Source organism: Cygnus olor, chromosome 9 (assembly GCF_009769625.2).
Source record: "Cygnus olor isolate bCygOlo1 chromosome 9, bCygOlo1.pri.v2, whole genome shotgun sequence".
Lineage (NCBI taxonomy): Eukaryota > Metazoa > Chordata > Aves > Anseriformes > Anatidae > Cygnus > Cygnus olor.
The window spans coordinates 10,473,800-10,485,940 of NC_049177.1; the positions used below are offsets into that span (position 1 = coordinate 10,473,800).

General features: G+C 45.7%; 1 long non-coding RNA gene across 1 annotated transcript; it reads left to right on the forward strand.

Annotated features, from left to right (window-relative positions):
* Positions 1-1,708: 1,708 nt before the first annotated feature.
* LOC121074890 lies at positions 1,709-8,774 on the forward strand. The gene is made up of 4 exons (XR_005822600.1): positions 1,709-2,432; positions 2,995-3,401; positions 4,210-4,421; positions 8,548-8,774. It is a non-coding gene; the product is annotated as an uncharacterized LOC121074890 (long non-coding RNA).
* The last annotated feature ends 3,367 nt before the right edge of the window (positions 8,775-12,141 follow it).

Here is a 12,141-nt window from a genome sequence, read left to right on the forward strand (position 1 = left end):
ACACTGAGACAGGCTGATGGCCCCCCACATGCATCAGTGCCAGCCACTGAGCCATGACCAGATAAGAAGAAATGGAATTCCTTATCTCTTTTTTCTTTTTAAAATACATACACACACAAACACGCAAAACTGGAAAAGGTCAAGGTTGCTGGGAAGGGAGAAGGCCCTTCAAGACAACAAAACCCCCTTCTCTTTTAAGTCTCCATAGCAACTCGATGGAGCATCATGGGATGTCAGGATGAGAGAGGCCTATTCTTTCCGTGCAACACTCTTTCCACTTCATTAGACTCTTTATCAAGTATCTCTGCACTGGGCTGAGTATATTTTTTTGTGTCAGGGTGCGATGCGGATGACTCAAAAGCATGCTGACCTTTTCAGTGGGACCTGGGAGTTCCTTGTGGGAGTCGCATCCTCTTCCCTCGCCTTCCTCCCCCACAGCCCCCTTGTCTCCAGTTCACATGACCCCGGTCTGCATGGCCTTCTAATCAAAACCCTGTGGCTGGTGAGGTATGAAGGGTTTCTTTATAAAGAGAAAGGAAGAAAAAAGCAAAAAGAAGAGTATGAGAATGTCCTTCACTGGCACTGGAGGTGTCAGGACCCTGGCTGTCAGAGCTGTGCGTCTATGGGGAAGATTAATGACTCTGCTCAGAGAAAATCCAAATAAAATGGAAGAGAATAAATACCAAGCGACTGTGTGGAGGATGAAGGGAAGGGTGAGGAAGGAATGAGGGATTGTGATGGGGCAGAGGTATTCCTCAGTCTCAGAAGTATTTTAATTCCCCAGGGAGGAACAAGTTAGCATAGGAAAGCTCTTTGGGTTTAGTCCTGTGGTCTTGAAGGGATGTTTCCGTCTGTGGGTACTGATCAGTGAGCATGCTTACAGAGTGCTGGTTTCGGTAAGGCACAAACACTGAATATTTTTATCTTAGCTTCCCTGGAAAAGTATCCACTGTAGAGAAGCCTTTTGTTTTAAGTTTCTCACCACACTAGCCTGTGTTTCATCCTCAAGGTACCATGAATTGCTTTGCAAATCAATGCACTGGTTGGTCTTTGGAAGCAAAGTGACAGTTTTATGCCGGGCAGTAGCTCAAAGTGCAGCCTGGGGAGCTGCAGGCCTGGCTCTGTGGGGGGGGTGTCAAGTGATTGGGACCTTGCCATGGGTGATGACATTGTACTAGCTTGCACCACACATGCAGTAGGACCTTGGAACCAGCCTTCTTGGGCTTACCAAGACACCGTAACTACATTTAGTTTTTAAGATGATTCTTTGAATTTTTACTTCTTCCAGGGAGCCATTGCGTGACAGTTTGCAGCTTAATTTGAACAGACTTCACACTACGAGAACCCAGCTGAGCTTCTTACCACAACAGCTCACGGTGTGAAACTCCGTATGGTTGGAACCGTATGAATTGGGCAAGGAGAGGGGCTTGTTAGTATGGATGACTGACAAGGCCAAAGTCATTTAAGCAAGTGTTTGTAAAGAGCCTTGAACCTGGGCATGCTTACACAGTGTGCTCCCAAGCTAGATGATTTACATGGGTGTTTTTAGGGGGGGAAAAAGGTAAAATAAAATGCTCTGCACTTACAGAAGGAGTCAGGGTTATGAATATCCCAGTCCAACTGCTTCAATCCTCAAAGGAGTAATTTTGAAGTGGGAAATCCCATTAATTCATAATAGGACTCTTAAGTAGTTCCCTCTGATGAATTTGTGGCACTCTGAAAGTCCTATAATTCCCAATATACAGATGAGGAAACTGAGGTTAAGTGACTTAGCCAAGGTCACGTAGGAAATCAATAACCACTCCGGCCCGGGTAGGCAGCACCTCTCACTGACTTCACGTGACTCCGACTCCCGCGAGCGAGCTGTCGGCGCTGACCAAGTGGGAATACCATCCCACCGTCCTACCGGTCCCAGTGAAGGAAACACGGGATGAACACTGTGTGGTGTTACTAACCAGGTGCACCCCTGTTCCAGCACAGCTGGGCTGTGGGAGCACGGTCGCGGTGTTTATTCAAGCTTTGCAGCTCTAATGAACGTCCCCAGGCCTCAGATGAGGCCTAGCCATACAGACCGGGGTGGTCGGTGGTCTCCAACCCCAACCAGAGCAACGCTGCTTAAGTGTCCCTGACAGACGGGTGTCATCTTGCTCGCAGGATCCTCAAAAGTCCCCTGCTGTCCCAGTTTATCCCAGTGCCCTCTGCCATCTGTCATAGCACCGTTGCTTTCCTGTGGCACGGCAGGCAGGAGCCCGAATCCCATACGCTCCATCTGTGTAAGGTGCTCTGGTTGTACTTCACAGTGTGTTTCTTGTCATCTGCAGCTTGCGTCTGAAGATGCAGCAAGAGTGTCTCTCCTGCAGGTGGTGTGATCCCGGGGCAGGATTGTCTTCTGGCAGGAGAGGGCCTCGCGCGGGACCTGCCTTCGATGACGAGTGAGTGCCTCTGTCAGCATCTGTGGGAGGCCTGTCAGCTGGTGCTCTGTCCTTCCTCCCTGCTGACCGAGTCTCTTCACTCCTGTTTCACCTTCCTCTGCTCACTGCTTTTGTCTTGGGCTAGTGGTGGGGATTGTCCTGATTTAGGGGTGTTTCAGGAGTGGGGATGTGTGTGTTCGATCTAACTTCCTTCCCACGTGTGGCTGGTCCTGCAGAAAGGGGCTGTTTGTCCCAGATCAGGCAGGCAGGCTGTAATCCTGTGATCCTTAGCTTGCTCATTGCAGCAACACCGACGATCACCTACGTGTTGTCTTTATCTCTTGCCCTCTTACCAGCACTGCTAGCTGGAATCACACGGGAGCGAGAGGTGCCAGAATGGATGCAGACTTCTAGCATGGCTCAAGTCTCCAGAAGGAGTCCTTCTCTGTCCAGCAGTAGCTTGCTGCCCTGTTCTTTTTTCTGCAGCTTTTCTTTAGCTAATTCATAGCTATTTGAATTGCTGATTCTGCTCTTGCTGTTACCGTAGCTCAGTGCTAATGATCTGGCTTTATTTCCTTTCCAGGTAAATGGTACAAAAGCACAGCAAGCAACCTGGAGCCCGCTGTCTGAACAAGCACGTGTTGGGATTAACCTGTTGCCAAACGTCTTCACTGTATTTTCTGTAGTGCTTCCTGCAGCCGCACCTGACAGTTCTCCAGAAGGCTGACGAGAAGCAGTTAATGATAAGGTGTTGTTCTTGATACCAAGCTCCTTCCTACTTTGCTCTAAGGTCTCTCGAGGATAGTGTGCACTTCACGTTCGTCTCTTTTCTGATCAGCATTTCTACACTCATTTGTCACTTTCCAGACCTCTGACATCCTCTCTCCTCTTTAACTTAACCTGCAGCAAAAGGAGAAACCTTCTCAGGAAGGGTGCAGGTGGACTTGGGGGTCTCTGGATGAAGGCTGAAATGCTCATCTGGGCAGGAAGGTGGGTGGGAGAACCCTGCAGAAGAAAGCTTGGCCTCGTGTAGCTCCTGGAGGCTGTCCAAGCCTGGCATTGAAGCTGGCTAGCTTGTTTGACACTTTTCTTGTCTTTGGGCAGTTTTCTGAACTTCTGTTGGGGTTGGGATCGCAGCAGCCCCTGCTGATGCTGGGAGAATGCTCAGGGAGAGACGCATCCTTGAGGACGTTCCCCCATTCTGCAGTGCGTGGCAAAGCACTGGTATTTCGGATTCAGTGGGTGGCAAAGGAAATATTTTGGACTGCAGACTGTAGCTTTAAAAAAACCACTCTGCATTTGTTCAAGGTTTCCTTCCTGAAGCCTTACTGACTCTGAATATATATATATATATATATATTGTCCTTTTTTACATGCAGGTTTTAAGGCAAGATGAACTTATTCTATCGATTATTATGACTGCAGGTATTAGCTGCTCTTTTGAATGAGGGATAGCTTAGGTCCCCATTCTCTGCTACTGGTTTGACTTCACCTTCATTCTTATTATGGCGTTTCTGAGAAAGCTTCTTGTTTTATATAGCAGCTGTGTTGTCTTAATGCAGCTGTAATGTGTGTTTGTCCGGGCATTGCCTTTGGGGGACAGCAGGACTAGGAAGATGTTTTATTAGATCATTCGCAAGTCCTAATAATCTCTGAGTCTCTGTAATATCTCTGGATGTCAGCTGTGCGGCTTTCACTGTGTGGTATGGGGTTGTAACCTGGAGATGGGAAATCGCTTGTGTATGATCCTGTATCAGTTTCATCTTGGTTTTAGCTCTCCCCTCCTGGCTGTTTCTAGCAATCAAAGAGGAGTCAGTCCTTGTATGCCAGATCTTAAACCGTACGTTGGCAGTTCACACACACAGCGGCGTAGCAGCATCAGAGAGGATCCTAATTGCTTGGAGCCTGGCTCATGCAACTTGCTGGTGGCACAGAAGATCTTCCTCTGCAGACTGGATCCCGGACAGCATTTCCATCCCTGCACCTCCAATTGCCAGTGTCTAGGCTATGGTAAGGCTGCGGCTTCCCTGGCTCTGAAGTGTGTGTTTTGTTTGTGCTCTGCTTCCAGAGCTAGACTTTGCCAAATCCTATTGCTTCTGCCATAAGAATTAGTATTTCCTCAGCCAGTTGTATTTGGATGGGAGCTCTCTGACCAGTGCTGAATTTGCTCACTGGCATACAAATCCATTATTTGCTAGGCTCCGTCGCCTTGCAGCTTATCCAGTGTGGGGGAGTTCTCTAGACCAGAAATGTCTATTGCACTAATGATGATCTTTCTCTCTCTCCCTCTCTCTCTCTCTCTCTCTCTTTCTCTTTCTCTTTCTCTTTCTCTCTCTTTCTCTTTCTCTTTCTCTTTCTCTTTCTCTTTCTCTTTCTCTTTCTCTTTCTCTTTCTCTTTCTCTTTCTCTTTCTCTCTTTCTCTTTCTCTCTCTCTCTCTCTTTCTCTCTCTCTTTCTCTCTCTCTTTCTCTCTCTCTTTCTCTCTCTCTTTCTCTCTCTCTTTCTCTCTCTCTTTCTCTCTCTCTTTCTCTCTCTCTCTCTCTCTCTCTCTTTCTCTCTCTCTCTCTCTCTCTCTCCTTCTCTCTCTCTCCTTCTCTCTCTCTCCTTCTCTCTCTCTCTCCTTCTCTCTCTCTCCTTCTCTCTCTCTCCTTCTCTCTCTCTCCTTCTCTCTCTCTCTCCTTCTCTCTCTCTCTCCTTCTCTCTCTCTCTCCTTCTCTCTCTCTCTCCTTCTCTCTCTCTCTCCTTCTCTCTCTCTCCTTCTCTCTCTCTCTCCTTCTCTCTCTCTCCTTCTCTCTCTCTCCTTCTCTCTCTCTCTCCTTCTCTCTCTCTCTCCTTCTCTCTCTCTCTCCTTCTCTCTCTCTCTCCTTCTCTCTCTCTCTCCTTCTCTCTCTCTCTCCTTCTCTCTCTCTCTCCTCTCTCTCTCTCTCCTTCTCTCTCTCTCTCCTTCTCTCTCTCTCTCCTTCTCTCCTTCTCTCTCTTCCTCTCTATATATTGCTCTCGTAAAGTATTGCTATATTGCTCTCCTCTCACCAAGTTCTGGTTGTAGTGTGCTTGAGAGCCATCCCTCTCCTTCAAATACCATTTGATGTTTTCTCTTGCAGAGGTGTTGTGGGGACTGTGGAGGTCATTCTTGCTTTGTTTCTGGTTGCTTGTGTGTCTGTCGTATATTCGTTTGCTGCAGCTTTTGCATCACAGCTTTGTGGATGAAGTTGTGTTTTAGTCTAATGTAGTTCTGCACTGACTGTGCTGCTTGGAGTTTCAGTCTCTGCAGTCTCTCTTGGTATTCAGTTATGACTCGTATTGTCTTTGTGGTATTGTGACTGGTAGAGTCATTTTAATTTGGCTCTGTTTTGTTACCTTTGTGTCTCCTTCTTTGCGGAGCACTGTTACTGTCCAGCGTGGTCACTGATGTTATACTTCACCGTCTTTTTGTCTGCTTGTTTGTGAGCTGCTGGTTTCATAAAACCCAGCCTAGTAATGGATGCACACCATAGCCATCGACTGTTCCAGTCTGCGTTTATGGCAGTTTGGTGTGTTGTGTGGAGAGAAGGGCTAAATAATCAGTGGGAAGCAAAGGAAGTCTTGTTAAAACTGCTTCAAAGCACTGTGAAAGGGGAAGAGGCTGGTCGAGCCCGGAGTCTTGAGAAGTGAGTGGGAACAGGAGGGTGGCCCTGCATGTGATGGCTTCTGCTCCTGCCCTTCTTGAGTGTAACATCCATGAATGCAGACACTTCTCATGGTGGCCTTTGCTCAGGGATGTGACTTTGCTTTAGCACAAGAAGCTTGCGTGCTTTCCCTGAGCTGCTGCCTGAGGCAGCTGTGTCTGCTGCAGCCACGTGCAACTCAGACTTCAACTGGACATGCATCTTCGTGGCAGTTTTGGGGTCTTCCCTTTGTGGGTTTTACATATTTTTTGCCTATTATACGTGAAGCAGATCAATATCTCTCGACTGTTTTTTTTCCTGTGGTGGGTTCGTTATGCTGTTTTGCAACAAAAAGGCACATTTAGCATTACGTTTACAAGGGCTGAGATGATACCTTTTGCATTTAAGGTTTGTGTGGGCCAAAATGGCTTTGTGGAGCCTATCCAAGATTTTATTTTATTTTTTCCTCAGCTTGCTGCTGACACGACCAGAGGCTCTTGCAGCATAAAGCAGCCTTTCCCTGCTGCACCTTAGCGATGTGCATGCTGTTGCTTTTCCTCCTTCATCCAGCCCCTCTTGTAATTGCCTCGTTTTCCCATAGTGAGCTAAAGAGCACCCTATTGCTGAAAACAACCCCTTTCAAGGCCACCTGCTTAGGGAAAGGGTTTGGGGCTAGTGGTTTCCTCTCTTTGTTTGGGTTTTCTGTCTTGCCACATTCATATCTTTCAGCTTTCACGTACCTGCAGGAGCCAACTTGCTTCTGACTCCAAGTTCAGTCTCCAAACATAAAAGAAGAGAAAGTCAGGACAGAAAGACATTTAGTCTTTCTTCCTTCCTCCACACCTGCTGTTCTCACTCATCAAGCACTTCCTAAGGGTAGAGTTCTCCAAGTTCCTAGTCATTACCCTTTATATAAGCATAATATAGTACTGTAACACTCCCTATGGGGAAGCTATCTATTATAGCAATCTGTAAAACAAAAGCTGGATTGATCCTTCTCCCATTGCTCCCCAAAAAAGCTGCATGCTGTTCCTCAAATGGAAAGTCTGAAAGCTTTCATCAGAGGGTAGTTCATTTTTACACGACATTTTTACACTCAAGCAAAACTGAAAGCAAGGCATAATTTGAAACAGCTAAGCTAGCCGTTAGAGCAGAACCACACAAATAAAATGCCTAGGATGATGTAGTTGAATATGTTGCAGTTAGAAAAATGACAGTGTACAAGGAACAAGAACAACTAGGCAGATGAATGTGAATTAGTAAGGAGCAGACTTTCAAAGCAGAAAAATCAAATTGAGTTCGTAGAGCATTATATTCAAAGGAATCAGGTAAGAAGTACACTAGATTGTACCTTAAACAACAAAACAGGTGCCTCTGCATCCAGAGAGTGATAGAGCTGTGGTTGGGACCAGTGGGACCTGGCTCCCCTTGTCTTTGCCATAAGACTTTGTGACCTTGCTCCGATCATCATGCCTCCTGGTGCATTAGCTTCTGAGCCTGCAAAATAGGGCACGCACCTGACACAGAAGATGCTTTTTAAGATTTGAAAATGAGCCTTGCTCTGAAAAAGCTACCTGAAATTTCTTTCTGAATGGACCACCTTGGCACCTGTCATCTTCCAGGGACACTGCTGATTCTTTTGCTCTTTTTTTCCAGAAGACAAACACCTGTATGAGATATGAAGGGTTGGTTTCAGTGATGTTGAAGTTTAAAAAATTAACTTGTCATGATTATACCCAACAAATGGAGGCAGAAGAAATGCAATGCTCTTTGCAGTTGTGAGAAAATGTTGTGTGGTTTTGGACCTGCACAGGAAAATCTGAGCTGGAGGAATTTGTGTATTGTTGAAGTCAAATCCATAATTTTCTTGAACAATCTTGCAGGTCACTCTGTAACTTGTAACTTAAGGTCATACTTCTTGAGATGATTATGAAATGCCCCAGATGTTCAGTGTGATAATCTAGACAAAGCTGCCAAGGGAGAGATGCAGAAAGTGGTTCCTCTGATTGGTACAGACAAGAAAAGCCCTTGAAATGGACAGCTTGCAGGCAGAGCTTCCCTTTGATGCTTCTATTTCTCCACTCCTGTAAAGAAAAGACTGATCCCAGTTGAGTCCTACCTAAGGACCAACTTGTGGTCACAGGTGAACTACCCTCTTCAAATCCTGTTGGGCTAATTTCCCCAGTCCCACATCCGAGGTTGAACTTTCACCAGTTCTGACAGAGAGAGATCCCTTATACTATAATATCTGAGCAATTTTTGCTCAGATGCTTCAGCAACTGTATTATAGAACAGTCTTGGTCAGGTGTATTATCTGAATTGTAAAGAAAAGTTCTCTAGCAGTAGCTGAAATGCACAACCTCTTGATGGGAACGTAAGCCAACACATCCTTTACAAAAGGCAAAATTGATCCAGTAGTTCTTGTAAGAACCATGTTATGATTCTTATGTTGTTGGTATTAAATTGAAGGAAATGCATTATCTGTTTTTCCAGGTTTGGTTACACAAACATAAGCAACAACTGACCTGAGCATGGAAATCATAACGTATGTCCTTTTAATCAATTATGTCGTGTTTGTTGTTGTTTAAAAGTAAGCACGTAGGTGGTTACCATGATTTAGCTGGGATATAGTAACTCGTTATCTAGGTGAAACATGTTGGAGCTTGACTGAACTCAAGATTAACTAGTATAACCAAATACAACATATGCTGCATGCTGTTTCTTACACCATCCCCAATAAGATGTGAACTTGAGTACTTTTTAATCATTAAAAAAAAACAAAGCAAACAAAAAAAAAACAAAGCTAAATTATAAAGAAATATAATTAATTACCTCAATGAGAAGATGAATTAAAATAGAGAACACCAGTATTAAAAGCTTCCTCAGGGCCTCCCCAGGGCCGCCCTCCCTTGCTCACAGGCTGCGGTTAAGGTCAGGCTCCTGCTCTGGGCTGTGTCCGAGCCATGCTGTGGCCACACACCTGCCTGGCTGGGTGCCCCCAGCAGTAAGCGGGGAGCACTGCGAACCAGATCAGAAATTGAGCGACGTCTGCAATGGCCATTTCTGCACAGGCTAGAAGGAGCCAGAGCATTCTGACTTGCCCACAGAATTTAGCTTTCAGCTGCTATTCTGGTCCAGTTCCCCCAGAGATAAATATTTGAGCTGGGTGTGGGTGGAATGACTTCCATCCTAACAAGTAACTTGCTAACTGTTTTGTTGTTGTTGTTTTTTTTCCCTTGTTACTTTGAGACTTCACCAAGCCTTCACTTTGCTTTGTTTGTCTCCATCAGATAGACATGGATGAGGTGAGTGGGTGAAAGGTAGCAGGGAAACACAGGGACAGCCCGAGGTGGTGATGCACAGACTCAGAGCAAAAGTGATTGAGGTATAGCTGCATGGGGAGAAACAGCTTTAGTGCTCATCTAAAGAGGTGAAAGCCTCTGAATCTAAAGGGGGTGAGATACCAGTGGAAAACCAGGGTGCTCAGCATCTTAGCAGAGGTTGCCTGCTTGATGCTGCAGGTTGTTGCACCAAGTAGAGAGTGGGAAAAATCTCAGAGACGAATTTGCTTGGGTGTAGAATGGAGGTAGGGCTGCAGCTAAGGCTTTGGTCATCATTTTCCAGCTGCATGATTAGGAGATGCTCTTACTTCGGTGGTCTTTATGGTGAATCTCATGTTTGCTGCTTGGTGAATGCTGCAAATGCTTTGTGTCTTCCAGACATTCTTATTTTTGAAGGCATTTTAAATCTGTGTAGAACTGTAGAGTCCTGGTTGTCCCAACCATGCTTGCAGGGTGAAAAACCACCTCACCCTCTACTGCAGTCACTTGGATCATCTTTTTTTTCACTGGCTTGACTTTTCTTGGGTTTTTCATAGTTCTGGAGGATTCTTCTCCTTTTCTTTCTTTAATAAATACTGTAATTTTTGTCAAAGACTTTATTGTTGAAGACTTTCAGCATGCCCAGGGACTTCCACTTCACCACCTCCTAGATTTAAACATGGTTTTGCATCCATCACAACTCGTTTACCATGAAAGATGTTACAGTGTCTGTTTGGGCAAATTGGTCTATGATGTGGCTCCATACAGCAGTTCTTAAGAAAATCTGTTTGTTTTTTCCCCTTTTCTATTATTAACCCTTGTTCATCCATAACAAGTGCTCTGGCTGCTGTTAATGTTTGTTAAACTCTTACCAAGTGGTTAGTGTTTTACACTCATCTCTATCAGCAGGAGTTGTGTTTTGTGTTTTTGTTTTTTCTTTTTTTCTGTCTCCAGTGATGCTTGTGGATGCATTTCCTGTTGTGTCCTCTAACTATATTTTACTCTTTGGTCATTTTCTTTGTGACAGTTTGCTGCTGGTTTTTGGAAGTGATTTTCAGTGAATTAACTTGGCAGTTAATACCAACCTGCTTCCTCAGCTTTAACAGCTGCTCATACCCTGGCTCATCCTGACTTGAAAACGAATGCTGTAATGAATTTTCTGTCAGCCTTTTGCGGTCAATATTTTTGGCTTTTGCTGTATGTCATTCAGTCCTGGCATAAGCTCCCCTGTGGCATTCTGTGAGGGAGCTGAAGCACGCATCCACCCCAGGGGCTGGTTCGGGTCCTGCCGGGGGCTCCTGTGACCCAGCAAATGGCAGAGATCCAGCCTCCCTCCTTAGCAGAGGACGGGCTGCATGGAGAAGACCTGAGCCCATGGGGTTTGCCCGGGACAGTGCTAGCTACAAACCCATGTTCTCTAATTTTTGAGTGCTCCTCGGAGACCACTTCACCTTTTGCAGAATGATTTAGGAGGGTGTGCAGGGTACAGCGCTGTTCAAACAGGATTCCTGTGCGAGTGTTATTTATTACTTCTGTAGTGTCTTCCAGGCTGCTTTCTTCGGTGTCATGTTGATTCTCTGGGGACAAAGGAAACAAAGGAAGGAAAGCGCTTGCAGGAGTGATAAAACAGGAGTATGACTAATATCTTTTCTCTCTCTCTCTCTCTCTCTGCAGTGTTTTTTCACAGATCAAAAATCAATTAAGGGTGAATTTCTCTGGGAACTCTTTAAACAATGTAATATTTCATTAGAGATTATTGCAAACTCTTTCACATTTGTAGCCCAGGTGTGAATTGCAAAATTAGCCCCATTTTAATAATTTTCTCAGAGGTAATATTTCTCCGGGCACCCTGTGTTTGGTGCAGGCTGTGCAGCAGCTGCTGGAAAAGGCACATTTGTCGTCCTTCCCCACACAGAGGTAGAGGACTGAAGGAATGGGCTTCTTAGTGTGCTGGCAGCCCAGTTGGTCACAGCATTATGGTCTGAAAAGAGGCAAAAACTGCAGAAAACAGGAGGCCAGGTTCTGCTGTTATGGGAGAGCAAAATAGTGACTTTGGGATTAAAAGGTTTGTTTTGTTTTCTGAGCCCTCCTTGAGCCGTCTGGCTAGTTGTCTGGCCCAAGCCTCTGCCTCACGTCCCACCGTTGGGAAACGTCCCTGTTCCTGTAACTTGCGACCTCTGTCTTCTATTCCTGGATCCATCCCTCCTGTCTGAACCTCATAGAACTGAGACAGGAAGACTCTGGCAGGAATATGGATTCCTGACTGTTCAGTTCTCTGGACACAACTCTCCTTCCAAAATGTTCCCTTCCTGAAGGCCTGAAAAGCTGAGCAGCAAGGCTTCCTCTGCTCCGCTGCAAACTCCCCCTCTCAATCATTTGTCCTCACCAGAGTTTGCCCTTTTCAGGATCCATTTGCTGCATGATGCATCTTTCCTCATTCCACCTGATTATCGATTCCTATTTGGGTATCATCTGTCTTACTGAGTCTCGGGGAGTCGAGGCTGGGAGGGAGAGGTAGCGTCTGTTACTAGGTCAAGTGTGGTGGAGTTGGGGCAGGGAGGGAGATGAGCTTTGGGATGCACAAGGCCCACTTCAGATTTTTTTGCTGACTTGATAAAGGGTTTTTGTACGTCCAGGAGGCTGACTGCTTTCCCCACCTGAGCAGGTGACTTACTTGAAGAAGTTCCCTTTCTCTGTAAAGTTCACCTTGCTCTTCTAGCACCATCACAGCTAAAACAGCACAACTGCGAATGCTCAGCCCTCTCCT